Here is a 14976-nt window from a genome sequence, read left to right as displayed (position 1 = left end):
ATGGACATAGATCCAAGTTGGATTCAATAACCCAAATCTTGCCACCTAAGCATGCATCCCCATCAGATGGTGGTGCACTGTACAAGGCAGGAAACAAAATTTCAATTCCACAGTTGAATCTTTGCCGCTTCTTCATCTTTCACCTTTGCTTTGGCAACATTGGCATTGGTTGGTACAACCTTTGCTTGCTCAACCTTTGGCTCAGGTTTTTCCAGTTTCAAAGGAATTGGTTGGGAGACCTTCCTCTGAATCAGAATCATCAAATTCAGAAAAACTCTCCCTCAAACTCAGACCATGGACTTGCTCAGTCTGCACGTGGGGCCGACAAAGGTAATCTGGTAGAGGTTTGGGCGCAGGTGGATGGCTGCATGGGGTTCATCGAAGATGGCCATGTAATGCAAAAGCTGCAGGCACATAGGGAATGGGTAGAAAGGAAGCTCGTGGGAAATGAGTGGTGGAGGAGGGGGTTTAGACCAGAATTGCTATTTTGGTTTCCTTTGGGTGAACTAAAGAGTGGAGCAGGTGGCCATGCATGCAAAGATTGCATGCTTGTGGGAAGGTTGGAAAAGAAGCTGGTAGGAAATGAGTGGTCGAGGAAGTGGGAGAAGCTGGCTTGTTGATGAGTGAAGCTGAAGGTGGTGGGTATGAGGAAAAGGGATATGGTGGGCATGATGACGGGGAACAAACTGATGGTGATGGGTATGGTGTTGGAGATAAGTTGAAGGTGGTGGGTATGAAGGATGGGGATAAACTGATGGTGATAGGTATGGTGTTGGAGATAAGTTGAAGGATGGGGATAATTTTCTGCAGTCTGGAGTAGGGCTATGCTTCCTCAGTATCAAAGCCACCACTGTCCGTGAGGAGAAAAGTAAACATGGTTCACGAGCTGCTGATGACCTGAGCAAACCATGAATTTCATGTGAGAGAGCATAAACTGTAAACTGAATACACGTTCACACGTTCTCACTTCATGAGGTGGTCCAACACTTTGACCACGTCCTCCACCATCTCACTTCCGCTGCGGTTAAGGAGCCAACAACTGCTCAACGTGGTGGCAAGAACAACGTGGTATGATGGAAGCCACGGATATAAAGATTTTAAAAGGAAAATGGTCCCGAACTCGTCTGCTATTATCTTCAGAAACACCATCTAAAAAAGGGAGATTAGAGTTTGGAAATCAAGTTCATTTTTTAAACCGACTACAATGACGGGAGGTAAGTAGACTATTCTTAGTCTTTTTCAGTTTTGATTCATATTGCAAATCCATTGGAATCATATATATATATATATATATATATATATATATATAGCATGTAAACAACTTACATTTGGTATCAGAGCATGTTAAATCTTACCTCTGTTTTGTATTAATTCTGAATGAAAATTCTTGTGGTTATGATCTCTCTAAATTATTTAAACAATGGCTGCTTGAGGCGATCCAAAGGGTTGGCGTAATTCTTTAAGAAAATGCCATTACAGGCGCCGTTTTCGGGTGCTTTAGCGGCGTTGATAAGGCGTCATTGGAGACACTGTTGGGAGTGCATTTTGGGGCTGCAACCAGCGCCATTTTCAGGCGCCATACCAGCCCGTTCAGGCACCACTTGCAGCACCATTGAAAGTCCATTTTTTGGTGCTGCAACCAGTCCATTTTCAGGTGCCATACCAGCCCCGTTCAGGCACCACTTGCAGCACCATTGAAAGTCCATTTTTTGGTGCTGCAACCAGTCCATTTTCAGGCGCCATACCAGCCCCGTTCAGGCACCACTTGCAGCACCATTGAAAGTCCATTTTTTGGTGCTGCAACCAGTCCATTTTTTGGTGCTGCAACCAGTCCATTTTCAGGCGCCATACCAGCGCCGTTTCAGGCGTCTTTTCGCTCCGACAAGAGGCGCCCTTTGGGAGTGCCGTTCAGGCGCTATTCGCAACGGCTGGAAGTCACCAGTGAGGACTTACTTGCTGGTGATGTTGGTAGCCGGAAGACACCCGTGAGGCTCTTTATGCCTCTGATGCAGGTGGCTCCATGGCTGGCTGGTGATGAAGCAATCCACAAGGGTGGCGGTAAATTAGAACCTAGAGAGAGAATGGGTTCTATTAAGTGTTGGGCCATGTATTAAATAGAAATTTGGGCCTTGGTATAAGAGGCTATTGGGCTCATTAAGCTCAATGCATGCCAATAACCCATTTTACAAAAATTATGGGCTTTAAGTTTTGGTTCATTGAATGATGGTTAAAATTGGGCCAGTTTAGGCCATTTTTGGCCCGATTTGAATTTTTATTTTATTTTATTTTTATTTTATTGGGCATAAAATTGATTGTGTTTTATTTGGATTTAGGCATTCATTCATAATCTGAAACCTTTAAATTGTTATTATTATTTTTAAATTATCATGTAAATTTTATACATGCAAAATAAATAATTATATATTGTTTTATATGTTTGTAGCCTAAATTAAAGTTGTAGCTCTTAATGCATGCAATTATTGCCTGAATTTGAGTTAGATATATTAAAATTATATCATATAGTTTTAATGTCTAGTGAAACCATATGATTTTTTAAATAATTAAGGAATAGCCACAGCATCCTTAATTATATAAAAAATTATATATTAAGTAAATAAGGATCACATTATGGACATTAATTGTAATTAATTATATAAATATGATGATTTTTCCCCACAGGGTTTTCATTATGTTTATATAATTAATTAGGATAAAATATTAAAATTAATTTTTCCTAATTTACCCACAGGAGTTAGGAAGAATTAATTTAATAGGTTTATCATAAAGATTATAGACAGAAAATATCAAACTATATTCATAATAAATTTCATAATTCAATAAAATAGTTTGATAAAGTCTATCATAAAGATAATTAATCTGATTGAATTAAAGATTTAGCCCACAGGCAATTTTTAATAAAATTAGATTCAATTTTAAGCATGTTCTACATTGGTAAAGCATGAATTTATATTAAAGCCTCAAATTTTTAATAAGCTTGTAATCCTTTTGTGCAGTTTTACCTAGCATATCTGATATTCGTTGTGAGGTTCCCGAACTTAGAGGAGATAACTTTAAGATATGGAAGGAGAGAATTCTTCTTCAATTAGGGTGCATGGACATAGACTATGCCATAAGGAAAGATGAACCACATAAGATCACTGATACCAGCACACCTGAACAAATTTTGTTGTACGAACGCTGGGAGAAATCTAATCGCCTTAGTGTGATGTACATTAAGACAAAAATCAGTGCTGGTATACGTGGTTCAATCGAGCAACATGAAAATGTTCGTGAATTGCTAAAGGCTATTGACGAGCAATTCGTCACTTCAGATAAAGCCTTGGCAAGCACCCTAATTATGAAGTTCACATCCTTGAAGCTCACTGCTATAAGAGGTGTGCGTGAACATATCATGGAGATGAGGGACATTGTGGCTCAATTGAAGAAACTCGAGGTAGAAATGTCTGAATCTTTCTTGGTGCACTTTATCCTTAACACTCTTCCACCTCAGTATGGACCTTTCAAAATCTCTTACAACACACATAAGGATAAATGGTCTATCAATGAATTGATGACCATGTGTGTTCAAGAGGAAGGAAGGTTAATGATGGAACAGGGAGAAAGTGCCATGCTGGTGACGCAAAGGAAAGGAAAGAAAGGAAAATCTCAAGCTAGTCAGAAAGGGAAGCAACAAATTCCTCCTAAATCTGACATTAAGAAAGACGAAAAGTGTTTTTTCTGTAAAAAGAAAGGACACGTGAAGAAGAAATGTCTGAAATTTCAGAATTGGCTTGAGAAGAAAGGTAACCCTACCTCATTTGTTTGTTATGAATCTAATATGGTTAATGTAAACACTAACACATGGTGGATTGATTCTGGATCTACAATCCACATTTCAAATTCCTTGCAGGGTATGCAAAACCTAAGGAAGCCAATGACAAGTGAGCAATTCATCTTATCCGGAAACAAGATGGGCTCGCATGTGGAAGCAATAGGGACATGTTATTTAACTTTATATGGTGGTTTTATTTTGGAATTGCAAAGGACCTTTTATGTACCAAGTTTCTCACGAAACTTGATTTCAGTTTCTAGACTTGTACCGTTTGGATATTCCTTTCATTTTTCAGAAACATCTTTCAGTTTGATTTATAAATCTGAATGTGTTGGGAATGGTATCTTGTCTGATGGTCTTTATTGTATATTCTTACAAAATGATACCGCTCATAATTCATTACATGTCCAAACTGGCATTAAGAGATGTGTTGTAAAAGAGGATTCCTCTACATTGTGGCACCGGAGATTAGGTCATATCTCCATAGATAGAATCAAAAGATTGGTGAATGATGGGGTACTTAGTACTCTAGATTTTACTGACTTTGAGACTTGTGTGGACTGCATTAAGGGTAAGCAGACCAATAAGTCAAAGAGAGGTGCTACTAGGAGTTCCACCATACTAGAGATCATACATACTGATATATGTAGTCTTGACATGGACTCTCATGGTCAGAAATACTTCATCTCTTTCATAGATGATTTCTCACGATACATGTATCTCTACATACTTCATAATAAAAATGAAGCTTTAGATGCCTTTAAAGTCTTCAAGGCAGAAGTAGAGAAACAATATGGTAAACAAATTAAGATCGTGAGATCAGATAGAGGTGGAGAATATTATGGTAGATACTTGGAAGATGGACAATCACCTGGGCCATTTGCGAAGTTTCTTCAAGAGCATGGGATTGTTGCCCAATACACCATGCCTGGTTCTCCAGACCAAAATGGTGTAGCAGAAAGAAGAAACCGAACTTTATTGGACATGGTGAGGAGTATGCTTAGCAGCTCAAAACTTCCTAAATTCTTGTGGATTGAAGCACTTAAGACAGCAGTGTATATATTAAACCGAGTTCCAACCAAGGCTGTCCCAAAGACGCCATTTGAGTTATTGAAAGGTTGGAAACCGAGTTTGCGACATATGCGCGTTTGGGGATGCTCGTCTGAAGTGAGAATTTATAATCCACAAGAGAAGAAACTGGACCCAAGGACTATTAGTGGGTATTTCATTGGATATGCTGAAAAGTCCAAGGGGTATAGGTTTTACTGTCCATCTCACAGCACTAGGATTGTGGAATCAAGAAATGCTAAATTTCTTGAATATGACTTGGTCAGTGGGAGTGATCAATTTAGAAACATAGTTTCTGATATTGATCATACAAAGTCTCAACCTTCCACTTCAAGCGATAGATTGTTTATTGTTCATAACACCCCTCAAGTACAAACGGGTGTTGAACGAACAATCGATGAAGTTCAACCAGTCATTGAAGTTCCACAAGTTGTTGACAATATTCCAGTAGACCAAGTTGATCAGGAGTTGTCTAACACTTCTGAACAACAAGTTGAACCTCATACTTCCTCGGAAGATATTGGTGCAACCTTAAGAAGGTCTGCTCGAACTAAGAGGTCAGCAATTCCTAGTGATTATGTAGTGTATCTACAAGAATCTGACTATAATATAGGAGCCGAAAATGATCCCGAATCATTTTCACAAGCCATGAGTTGCAAAGAATCAGAATTGTGGTATAATGCCATGAAGGATGAGATGAGTTCCATGAAGTGCAACGATGTTTGGGACCTTGTTGAGTTGCCTAATGGTGTAAAAACCATTGGTTGTAAATGGGTTTTTAAGACAAAGAAAGACTCATCAGGCAACATTGAGAGATACAAGGCTAGACTTGTTGCAAAGGGGTTCACTCAGAAAGAAGGAATCGATTACACGGAAACCTTTTCGCCTGTATCTAAGAAAGATTCCTTACGCATTATATTGGCATTAGTAGCTCACTTTGATTTGGAATTGCAACAAATGGATGTGAAAACAGCATTTCTTAATGGAGAGCTAGAGGAGGAGGTTTACATGAAACAACCTGAAGGATTCCCCTCTAGTGATGGTGAGCAATTGGTTTGTAAGCTTAAGAAATCCATATACGGTTTGAAACAAGCATCCCGCCAATGGTATTTAAAATTCCATAACATAATTTCTTCATTTGGTTTTGTTGAAAATGTTATGGATCAATGCATATACCTTAAGGTCAGTGGGAGTAAAGTTTGTTTTCTTGTTTTATACGTGGATGACATCTTACTTGCAACCAATGATAAGGGTTTACTTCATGAGGTGAAACAATTCCTCTCTAAAAATTTTGACATGAAGAATATGGGTGAGGCATCTTATGTCATTGGCATTAAGATCCATAGAGACAGATTTAAAGGTATCTTAGGTTTGTCTCAAGAAACCTATATCAATAAAGTTTTAGAGAGATTTCGGATGAAAAATTGTTTAGGTTTGTCTCAAGAAACCTATATCAATAAAGTTTTAGAGAGATTTCGGATGAAAAATTGTTCACCTAGTGTTTCTCCTATAGTGAAGGGTGATAGGTTCAATCTGGACCAATGTCCGAAAAACGATCTTGAGAGGGAACAAATGAAGAACATTCCATACGCTTCTGCAGTTGGAAGTTTGATGTATGCTCAGGTCTGCACAAGGCCTGACATTGCATTTGCTGTTGGAATGTTAGGACGATATCAGAGTAACCCAGGTATAGACCACTGGAAAGCTGCAAAGAAAGTGATGAGATATCTTCAAGGAACCAAAGATTACAAGCTTATGTATAGACGAACAAGCAATTTAGAGGTAGTTGGCTACTCAGATTCAGACTTTGCTGGCTGTGTTGATTCACGTAAATCAACATCTGGATACATTTTTATATTGGCCGGTGGAGCTATATCTTGGAGGAGCGTTAAGTAGACCATGACTGCTACTTCTACTATGGAAGCTGAGTTCATATCTTGTTTTGAGGCTACTTCACATGGTGTATGGCTTAAGATTTTCATTTTCGGGCTTAGAGTTATGGATTCAGTATCTAGGCCATTGAGTATATATTGCGACAATTCAGCTGCAGTCTTTATGGCGAAGAACAATAAAAGTGGAAGTCGAAGCAAACACATTGACATTAAGTATCTAGCCATAAGAGAACGTGTTAAAGAAAAGAAAGTGGTTATTGAGCACATTAGCACTGAATTGATGATCGCTGATCCTTTGACTAAGGGCATGCCACCATTGAAATTCAAGGATCATGTAGTGAACATGGGACTTAGTTCCCTTATGTAGTTTCTATTGTACAAACTCTTATTATGATGTTTTCTCATATTGATGCGCATTTTTTATTTAATTTTGAGAAAATTCAACTTCATTGGACCAAGAATGAACATAGGGTTTATTCATTAAGTAATATTGCCACATAAAGTATAATGTTAAGAAATGAGTACACTGTAATACATGGAAGGTAACACTCGTTAAATAGAGGACTTATCGTCATGATTCATGTATTTGTTACTTAATGGGACAATTGATGGACTGAATTAGGACATTAGGTTAAAGGTGTGGACCAAGTGGGAGAATGTAAACTGAATACACGTTCACACGTTCTCACTTCATGAGGTGGTCCAACACTTTGACCACGTCCTCCACCATCTCACTTCCGCTGCGGTTAAGGAGCCAACAACTGCTCAACGTGGTGGCAAGAACAACGTGGTATGATGGAAGCCACGGATATAAAGATTTTAAAAGGAAAATGGTCCCGAACTCGTCTGCTATTATCTTCAGAAACACCATCTAAAAAAGGGAGATTAGAGTTTGGAAATCAAGTTTTTTTTTAAACCGACTACAATGACGGGAGGTAAGTAGACTATTCTTAGTCTTTTTCAGTTTTGATTCATATTGCAAATCCATTGGAATCATATATATATATATATATATAGCATGTAAACAACTTACATAAACTTCAAGAATACTCTCAATGAACCCTTCAGGAAATAAGATGACTCCATGATACTTGTTTTACTCAGCCAATGCACCTTCCTTTAATGCCCACTGGGATAAATGTCCATGTCGTCAACTTAATAAGGGTCATTCCTTAACAACTCTTCAAATATCTCTTCTTCTTGTCCAAAACTGAGGTTTATTATCTTAAATCCTCTTTCTAATTTCTTATGCCCTAGAACGAGCTCACAAGCAGTCATGCTAAGAAAACCTTTCTCCAGAACACCCATACAATCAAAAACTGGAAGCATGCACCAACTCTCAAACCGCCAGTTTGCAAACGTAATTTCCATCAAAGAACACCTTGGTGGGTTTCAGATTTCCATGGATGATTAAAGGCTTGTTGGAGTGAAGGAAGATAAGGGCAGAGCATATCTCTGCAGCAAAGTATTGTTCAACACCAAAGGAGTCTGGATGGAGCTTTAAAGATGTTGAATCCATAAGAGGCAGAAACAAGTGTCTTATTTTCTTTCACCACCTTGTGGAGCTCAATCCCATAAAGAAATGAATCCATCTCAGCTTTGGGCGACAAGGAAGGAGAGATAGCCATCCCTTTCATATCCTCCATCTACAGCATCAACCATATTTCCAACCACTCCAACACTATTCACACTTCTGCGAGCCTTCTCAAGATTTAACTCAAGAAAAAACAATGGTGAATCAGATCTTTCAACTGGTGTCGGTCATCAGAAGCTGTAACCGGGTGTCCGGATAGCATATAAGCATGGAGCATTCACTAGGCACCTTGGCAATTTAGCATGTTTTGGAGCTCCTTCTCTACGTGGAATTCAGATACTTGAAGAGGAAGTTTTCAACCACCAATCTGAATCAATAGGGCACCTTTACATCATGACTTTCCATTTTCTCCATACCAGCAGAATTCCCACCCGGAGAGGATCCTCTTTCAATATCTGATCAGAGTGGATATGGCATTGGAATAATTTTCTTAGTTTAATTGTGCTATTCCCATCATCATCAAGAGAAACAGCATCATGTCTTGCTAGAAGCAAGCCTTCTTCATGTCTCCCCTGGCTTGAAAAACCTGTAGCTCGCCAAATAGACAATAGGACAATGTCTCCCGAAGACCATGGTGCTGGATAAAACAATAAACATTCCTTCAAAAGACCAGACAATATTAGGCTGTAGCAGATAGCTTCAGTAGAGCTTCAATCCTTGACTTCACAAATAACCAACAAAGATCAGAATTTTCCCATTCTCCGGTGAACCCGATACGAGAAAGATGCAAAGTTGGATAAATTGCTCATTACTGATGCCTTCCACAGTTGAATCTATTCAACCAACCCAACAGCAATGACCATCATTTTCTTCATCTTCAGAATCCATTTCCATTGCAGTGGTTCTCATAGGTTTAGAGGCACCAAGAAATTTCCAACTGTATGCAACGTGGCTCACATGGGGCTCTCTCAAAAGCACCCCAATCAAGATGGCCATACTCAACACCCCAAACACACCAGAAACAGAGGAATAAAAGCAAAGATAGGAACCATAGTAAAAAAAACTGAGGGTAAAGCAAATAGGAGAACATGCAAAACAGAAATGTACAGAGCCTCATTTCAGGTGACGTCCATGGGCTAATAATAGGTGGGATTAACAAAAAAACACAAGCATGATTCTTATAAATCAAGCTCAGCGATGAAGCCGTGCATCAAATACTTACAAGAGGAGTCAAGGAAATCAAGATGAAATCAAATAGAGCATGTAAGCAAACAAATAGATTAAGCAAAAATAGACCAATAATCCTTAATGTCCAAACCAATCAATAAACTAACACCAGGGAATCTGTAGAAAAATGTGAAAGAATAATGTGAAAATGAGGAAATGTGAAGTTCACAGAGACCTTACCTGGGAGGCTTCCTCTCGAGCAAGATTTTTGCTTAGCTTCCCCGCACTACCTAGCTTTGCTCCAACTCTCTTTTCTCACAGCTTTTCTTACTTTCTCTGCTCCTCTCTTTTTCTCACAGCTCCAAAATCTCCACTCAGCTCGCTCTCTTTAAAACCCAGGAAAATCAGTAGGCTCACCTCCTCTACTCATAGCTCTCTCAAGACACCAGCTGTCACCTCTGCTCTTTAACCCCTCTGCCCTACTTTCTCTCACTATTCTGCACCTTCCTAAAACAGCTCTCCGGAGAGTCCTCTGCTCCCCCAAAAACCTCCCTGCTGAATCCTTCCCGTTCCCCCGCAGTTCACCGCTCTCGCTTGGAAAAATGTCCTCTGGTTCCTAACCACCATGCCAAGACAACAGTGTCCTTTGCTATGTGTCTCTTGTAGCCCACTCCCCTGCAGTGATTGTCCCCACTCCCCTCTCTGTTCCCACAACAAAAAAGGTGCTCCAAAAAGGTGAGGAAAAGGGCCTCACAAAAGGCCAAAAACGGCCAAGAAAAAGAGAAAGCGAACGGCCTGGACATGTGTCCTCATCCCAACCAAGCTGCCCAAAATAGCTCTAAAGCTCTAAAAACACAAAGCCTAGAAAAAAAACCAATCCCAAGAGGCCTTCAATAATCGTGCTCAGACCCAAAATAAGTTTCCGAAATGTAGCTGAAAAATCAATAATGAGCTAAGTAGACATGGACTACTAATGGATGATGAAAAACTGAGCAAAAGGAATCCTAAACATGTGTTAAAAAGAGTGGCTAGGGAGAAAAAATAATAAAAAAATATGTGTGTGCTAGGGACAAAATGAAGGTCTACAATATCACTAAAACCTCATCTTCCTTAAATTATATTCCCTACCTTTCCCATGAAAGTTCATATGTAAAGCTTTCTTATTACAGAATACTTGAAACCAAAACTGATTACAGAATCTTCGTCTTCTTTTGTTAATCTCATGATCAACAAATGTCTGAGAGAAGGAACAATATTTTCATTACAGCACTCATCCAATCATTGTTGCTTGTATTTCTTCGAGCCTTCGCCCCTTGGTTTCTGGCAACAGCTTTGCAACAAATAGGACAGTTGCACCACAGATAATTGAGAACAACAAGAATGTTCCTGAACAAGTACTACAGCCATAAATAATTCACGTCTATGCATACCAATGTCTGGAGAGACATGTAGAGGAAGAGAGAGATCACCTGCTGAGCTCCATTCAAATACAAAGTTAAAGGTGTATGTGGTAATACAAGTACAGAACCAATTAGATAAAGTCACCAGGCTTCCAGCTGAGCCCTTTATGTTTATGGGAAATATCTGAAACAACACATCATCCATCAGAGTGTGCTATCAATGTAAATCCTATGATCAATCCTTAATTTTATTATAAATTTACATTTGAGCAAGTGGAAGATTTCATGGGCCTCAAAATTTACCCACCTCTGACATGACAACCCATGGTAGTCCTGCAACTCCCATGGAGAAGCTTGCCGTATATGCCTGATTTTAGAATTCGACAGTCAACATATGTAACTATTCAATCTTATCAATGGATAGAGCTTGAGATAAGAAAATATTTATGTTAAGTTAGATTACCAATATGCCAATAAGTACCAAAATAGGAGTTATCTCCTTCCACTGGTGCAAGTCCTGCTCATAAAAGGTTATGTGCTTCAAGAAATTGTGAAAAAAAAAAGACAAAACCAACAAAGGGAATGGAAGTATCTCAAATAGGTAGTAGAAGAAACCTGCAATAAAAATGATAATGCTACAACCAAACAACTCAAGCACATTCCAGCTGCAGAAACCTGCAAACATTAGCAAATAACCTATTGAATTGTTCTTCAACAATATCATGAAGTTGAAAATCACTTTATCCCCATCCTAACCATTAGAAGTGGTCGTCTTCCACATTTATCTATTAAGAATACAGCCAACAAAGTCACCGGGATCTGTAGAAGAATATGTTCACATGTCTGAGGAATGCATGAAGCAGAATCCCATAATAATTACGGTTAAAATAGGAGTCCAGAACCTTGAGAATAGCCATTGCTCTTATACCAAATGCACTTGAAAAATCTGTCATAAACCAGAGAGTCATATCTTCATTCCTGCATGTTCTGTTTTATTCCCCTATTCATAAAATGAATCAGCAAGAAGGATCCTAAATTTACCAGCTGATTCAAAGATGGCACTTGCATAATATTCTATGGCATTGCTTCCTCCAAATTGTTGCAGCACCATCAACCCAACTCCAACCTAACCCAATAGGAATTATACGAATAAGGTCGCACAATCAAAAAAGGGAACATGACAATCTGAAGGGTTAATTTTAGGCTTACAATAAGGGAATGAGCATATCCTCTGCAACAAGTCTAGAATTCTAGCTTCTGAGAGATGTTGAAAGGCCTCAGTATAATCCTGTAAAATTAACATCATGGCATCAATCAACAATAATATATCAAAAATCATGAAATTTCCCTCAATAATTCGTTCATGAGCATATACAGATGAATTGTTACTTGGATCTCTACTGCTTCTTGAGAAATATCAGCATTCACTCCCCTTAGCCTCCTTAGAGCAGCTACCAAATCCTCTTCTCGACCAACCTTGGCCTGCAGACAAATTTTAAAGGATGCTTCTTGTATTTTCTTGCCTCATTAACTTAAATAAAAACAAGAAGTCATCTATTAAATATGCTTAATTTGTTACATTCAGTTCTGACAAGATTTTAGCTTAAAAATTTTCCAAGAATAGTACAAAAAGCAGAAAGGATCTCAACAAATTTGTATTTGGGCTCACCAGCCATCTAGGAGACTCCGGGATGAAGAATAAACCTATAACCTGTAAAATGCATGGAATAGCTCCTGAAAATGGAAACAATTGAAGTTATGTTTATGGAGCAACCCTTGCACTGAATTAATGCAGCAAAAGAGCACAACAAAGTTACCAATTAACGCCAGAATCCTCCAGGAAATGATAGTTCCAACAAAAAAAGTCAGAGAAAACCCGCAACAGATCATCAACTGAAGGGATTACAAACACATCAAAGCACATAAGCACTCAGTAGGATATTTGATCCAAGTCAATAATGGTTTATATTTACCATGTGGGCTGATGTTAAACCTCCCCGAATATTCTGGGGTGTAATTTCTGCAATATATACAGGTACCTGGATGGTGATAGGAAAGTGGAGTACTGTTACACATCACATGAATAAGTATATCAAATATAAACTGAACTGCAAAGTAAGTTATTACAATTACCACATAACAAATAAGCCCAATTCCAAATCCTATTGACAATCTTCCCAAGTCAAGCCACCAATGATCCTTTCAACAGGCAGTGAAATTTCATATTAATCAGACCCTTCCAGAAACACATAAGTTGCCTCTAATGAAGATCCAGAGCATGTATAATGATAACATGTTTTGACAGCAAAGCCTCAATTTCAAAAGACAGTTACTTCCATTGTTACAAACAGTGATTTCCAAAATAGTGAAGATGGAAGAAAAAGATAGAAACCTTGGCAAATGCTATTGCAAGCCACCCCATGGTGCAGAATATCTCAGAAAACCACATTGTCTGCTTTACAATATAAACCAAAATTCAATGACTTCTAAGAGTGGAGTAAAGTTTTTGTAAGTTGAAAACACTACAATGGACCTAGAGTTATTTAAATGTTCATGAAACTTACACCTCTGCGACCAATAAGGTCTGTTATCTTCCCACTTATTGCTGCGCCTAGTATTCCTCCAATTGTCAGTATGGAACCAAAGAATGAGTACTGCAAAATGAGATCACAGAGAAGAGGTTAAGATAAAGAACAGAAATCACCGGAGAGAAATAATAAACTCTACTTAAACCAGAAAAATAAACCGTTAAGCCATGATCAGCTTGGATGCCATATACATATTACCTTAAAAGGAGAACAACCATGGCCACGGTCCTTGTTATTTTATGTAGAATTAGAGTTATCTTCATGACAAGTCATGGTATGTGATTGGTTTTAGTGTTGCTGAGTTCGAGCTATGTTGATATACCATTTTCTTCATTTATTAATTACTCAGTACTCACCTCAGCCACAGAGAGTGTCAGATCATCAATGATTCCAGACTCAGCAGGTGATGTATATCCGGCCTACAAATCAATCACTGACAAGTTCAGTTAAATTTAGCTTATTATACTTGTTCCTTTCCAACTCTGAAGAAAAAGCCTGAAAAATAGAATGAAAAATACTATATCAACTGTTATCTCTCCCTCCTGTTATATCGTCTGTTTGCATTGGTGTGAAAATCTAACATTTATGATCATACTCAATCACTGTTTATTCCATAAAAATGTGATCATTTGATGGGGAAAATTTCTAAACTACCATTTTTCGCCCACGACATTCTGTTTTACAGAACTTACTTTCTCACATTACTTCACATATTCACCACCTGTTATGTAATTCTTTTTTTCTTTTTTTTTCCTCTTTTTTCATTTTCCATATGGCCATGATGTACTTACAGCGCAGCCATAAGTGAAGGAAGCGCAGACAGCAACCGCCGTGCTGAAGACAACAGCAGCTGTGATGGAGGAGGAGGAATCACCATCGTCACTGCCACCAATGCCGCCATTTTTATCAGCAGTTTTTTCTTCCACAAGAAGACCTTCCTCCATGCTTGCTCTCTCCATTTCTTACTGGAAGAATATACAAAAAATGAAAGATGAAAGAAGAACGAGAGGAAGATTTTTAAGCCTTTCAAAAAAAAAAAAAAAAAAAGTTAGGTGCTTGCTGGTTCCCCGAGAGAAAGTTAGTTGTTTGATAGTTAGACAGGAACTAATTTTGATTTTTGAATTATTGCTATTGATTTCAACATGATTTTATTTTATTTTACCATATTCATTTAAAAATACTCTCATGTATTGATATCTTTTGTTTGTGAGTTACACAATTCAAAATCAAATGGAGAATTAATGGTAACTCATATTTTTTTTCTTCTTTTCCTTTTGTCTTTCACTAGGTAAAATTGAGAAGTTTATTGCATCAGTAGCATGCATCTTAAGCTTTTATCTTGAATCCTTATCCTCCCAAATGAGTTGAGTGGAATCTTAAGGCTTAAAATCAAGGATCTTTCAGTACTGTGCGAAGTCTGGAGTTCAATTCATTTCATGTGCTATAAGATTAGGTATATATGAAGCTACATTGCTTACAAATGACAAGTTCAAAT

The 14976-nt window shown here is 38.3% G+C and overlaps 1 pseudogene; it reads right to left on the bottom strand.

Annotated features, from left to right (window-relative positions):
- Nucleotides 1-10525: 10525 nt before the first annotated feature.
- LOC117930306 lies at nucleotides 10526-14936 on the bottom strand (annotated as a pseudogene).
- Nucleotides 14937-14976: the final 40 nt, after the last annotated feature.

This window comes from Vitis riparia, chromosome 14 (assembly GCF_004353265.1).
Source record: "Vitis riparia cultivar Riparia Gloire de Montpellier isolate 1030 chromosome 14, EGFV_Vit.rip_1.0, whole genome shotgun sequence".
NCBI lineage: Eukaryota > Viridiplantae > Streptophyta > Magnoliopsida > Vitales > Vitaceae > Vitis > Vitis riparia.
The sequence above is the reverse complement of the archived record's forward strand: the minus strand, read 5'-3'. Positions and strand labels throughout refer to the sequence as shown.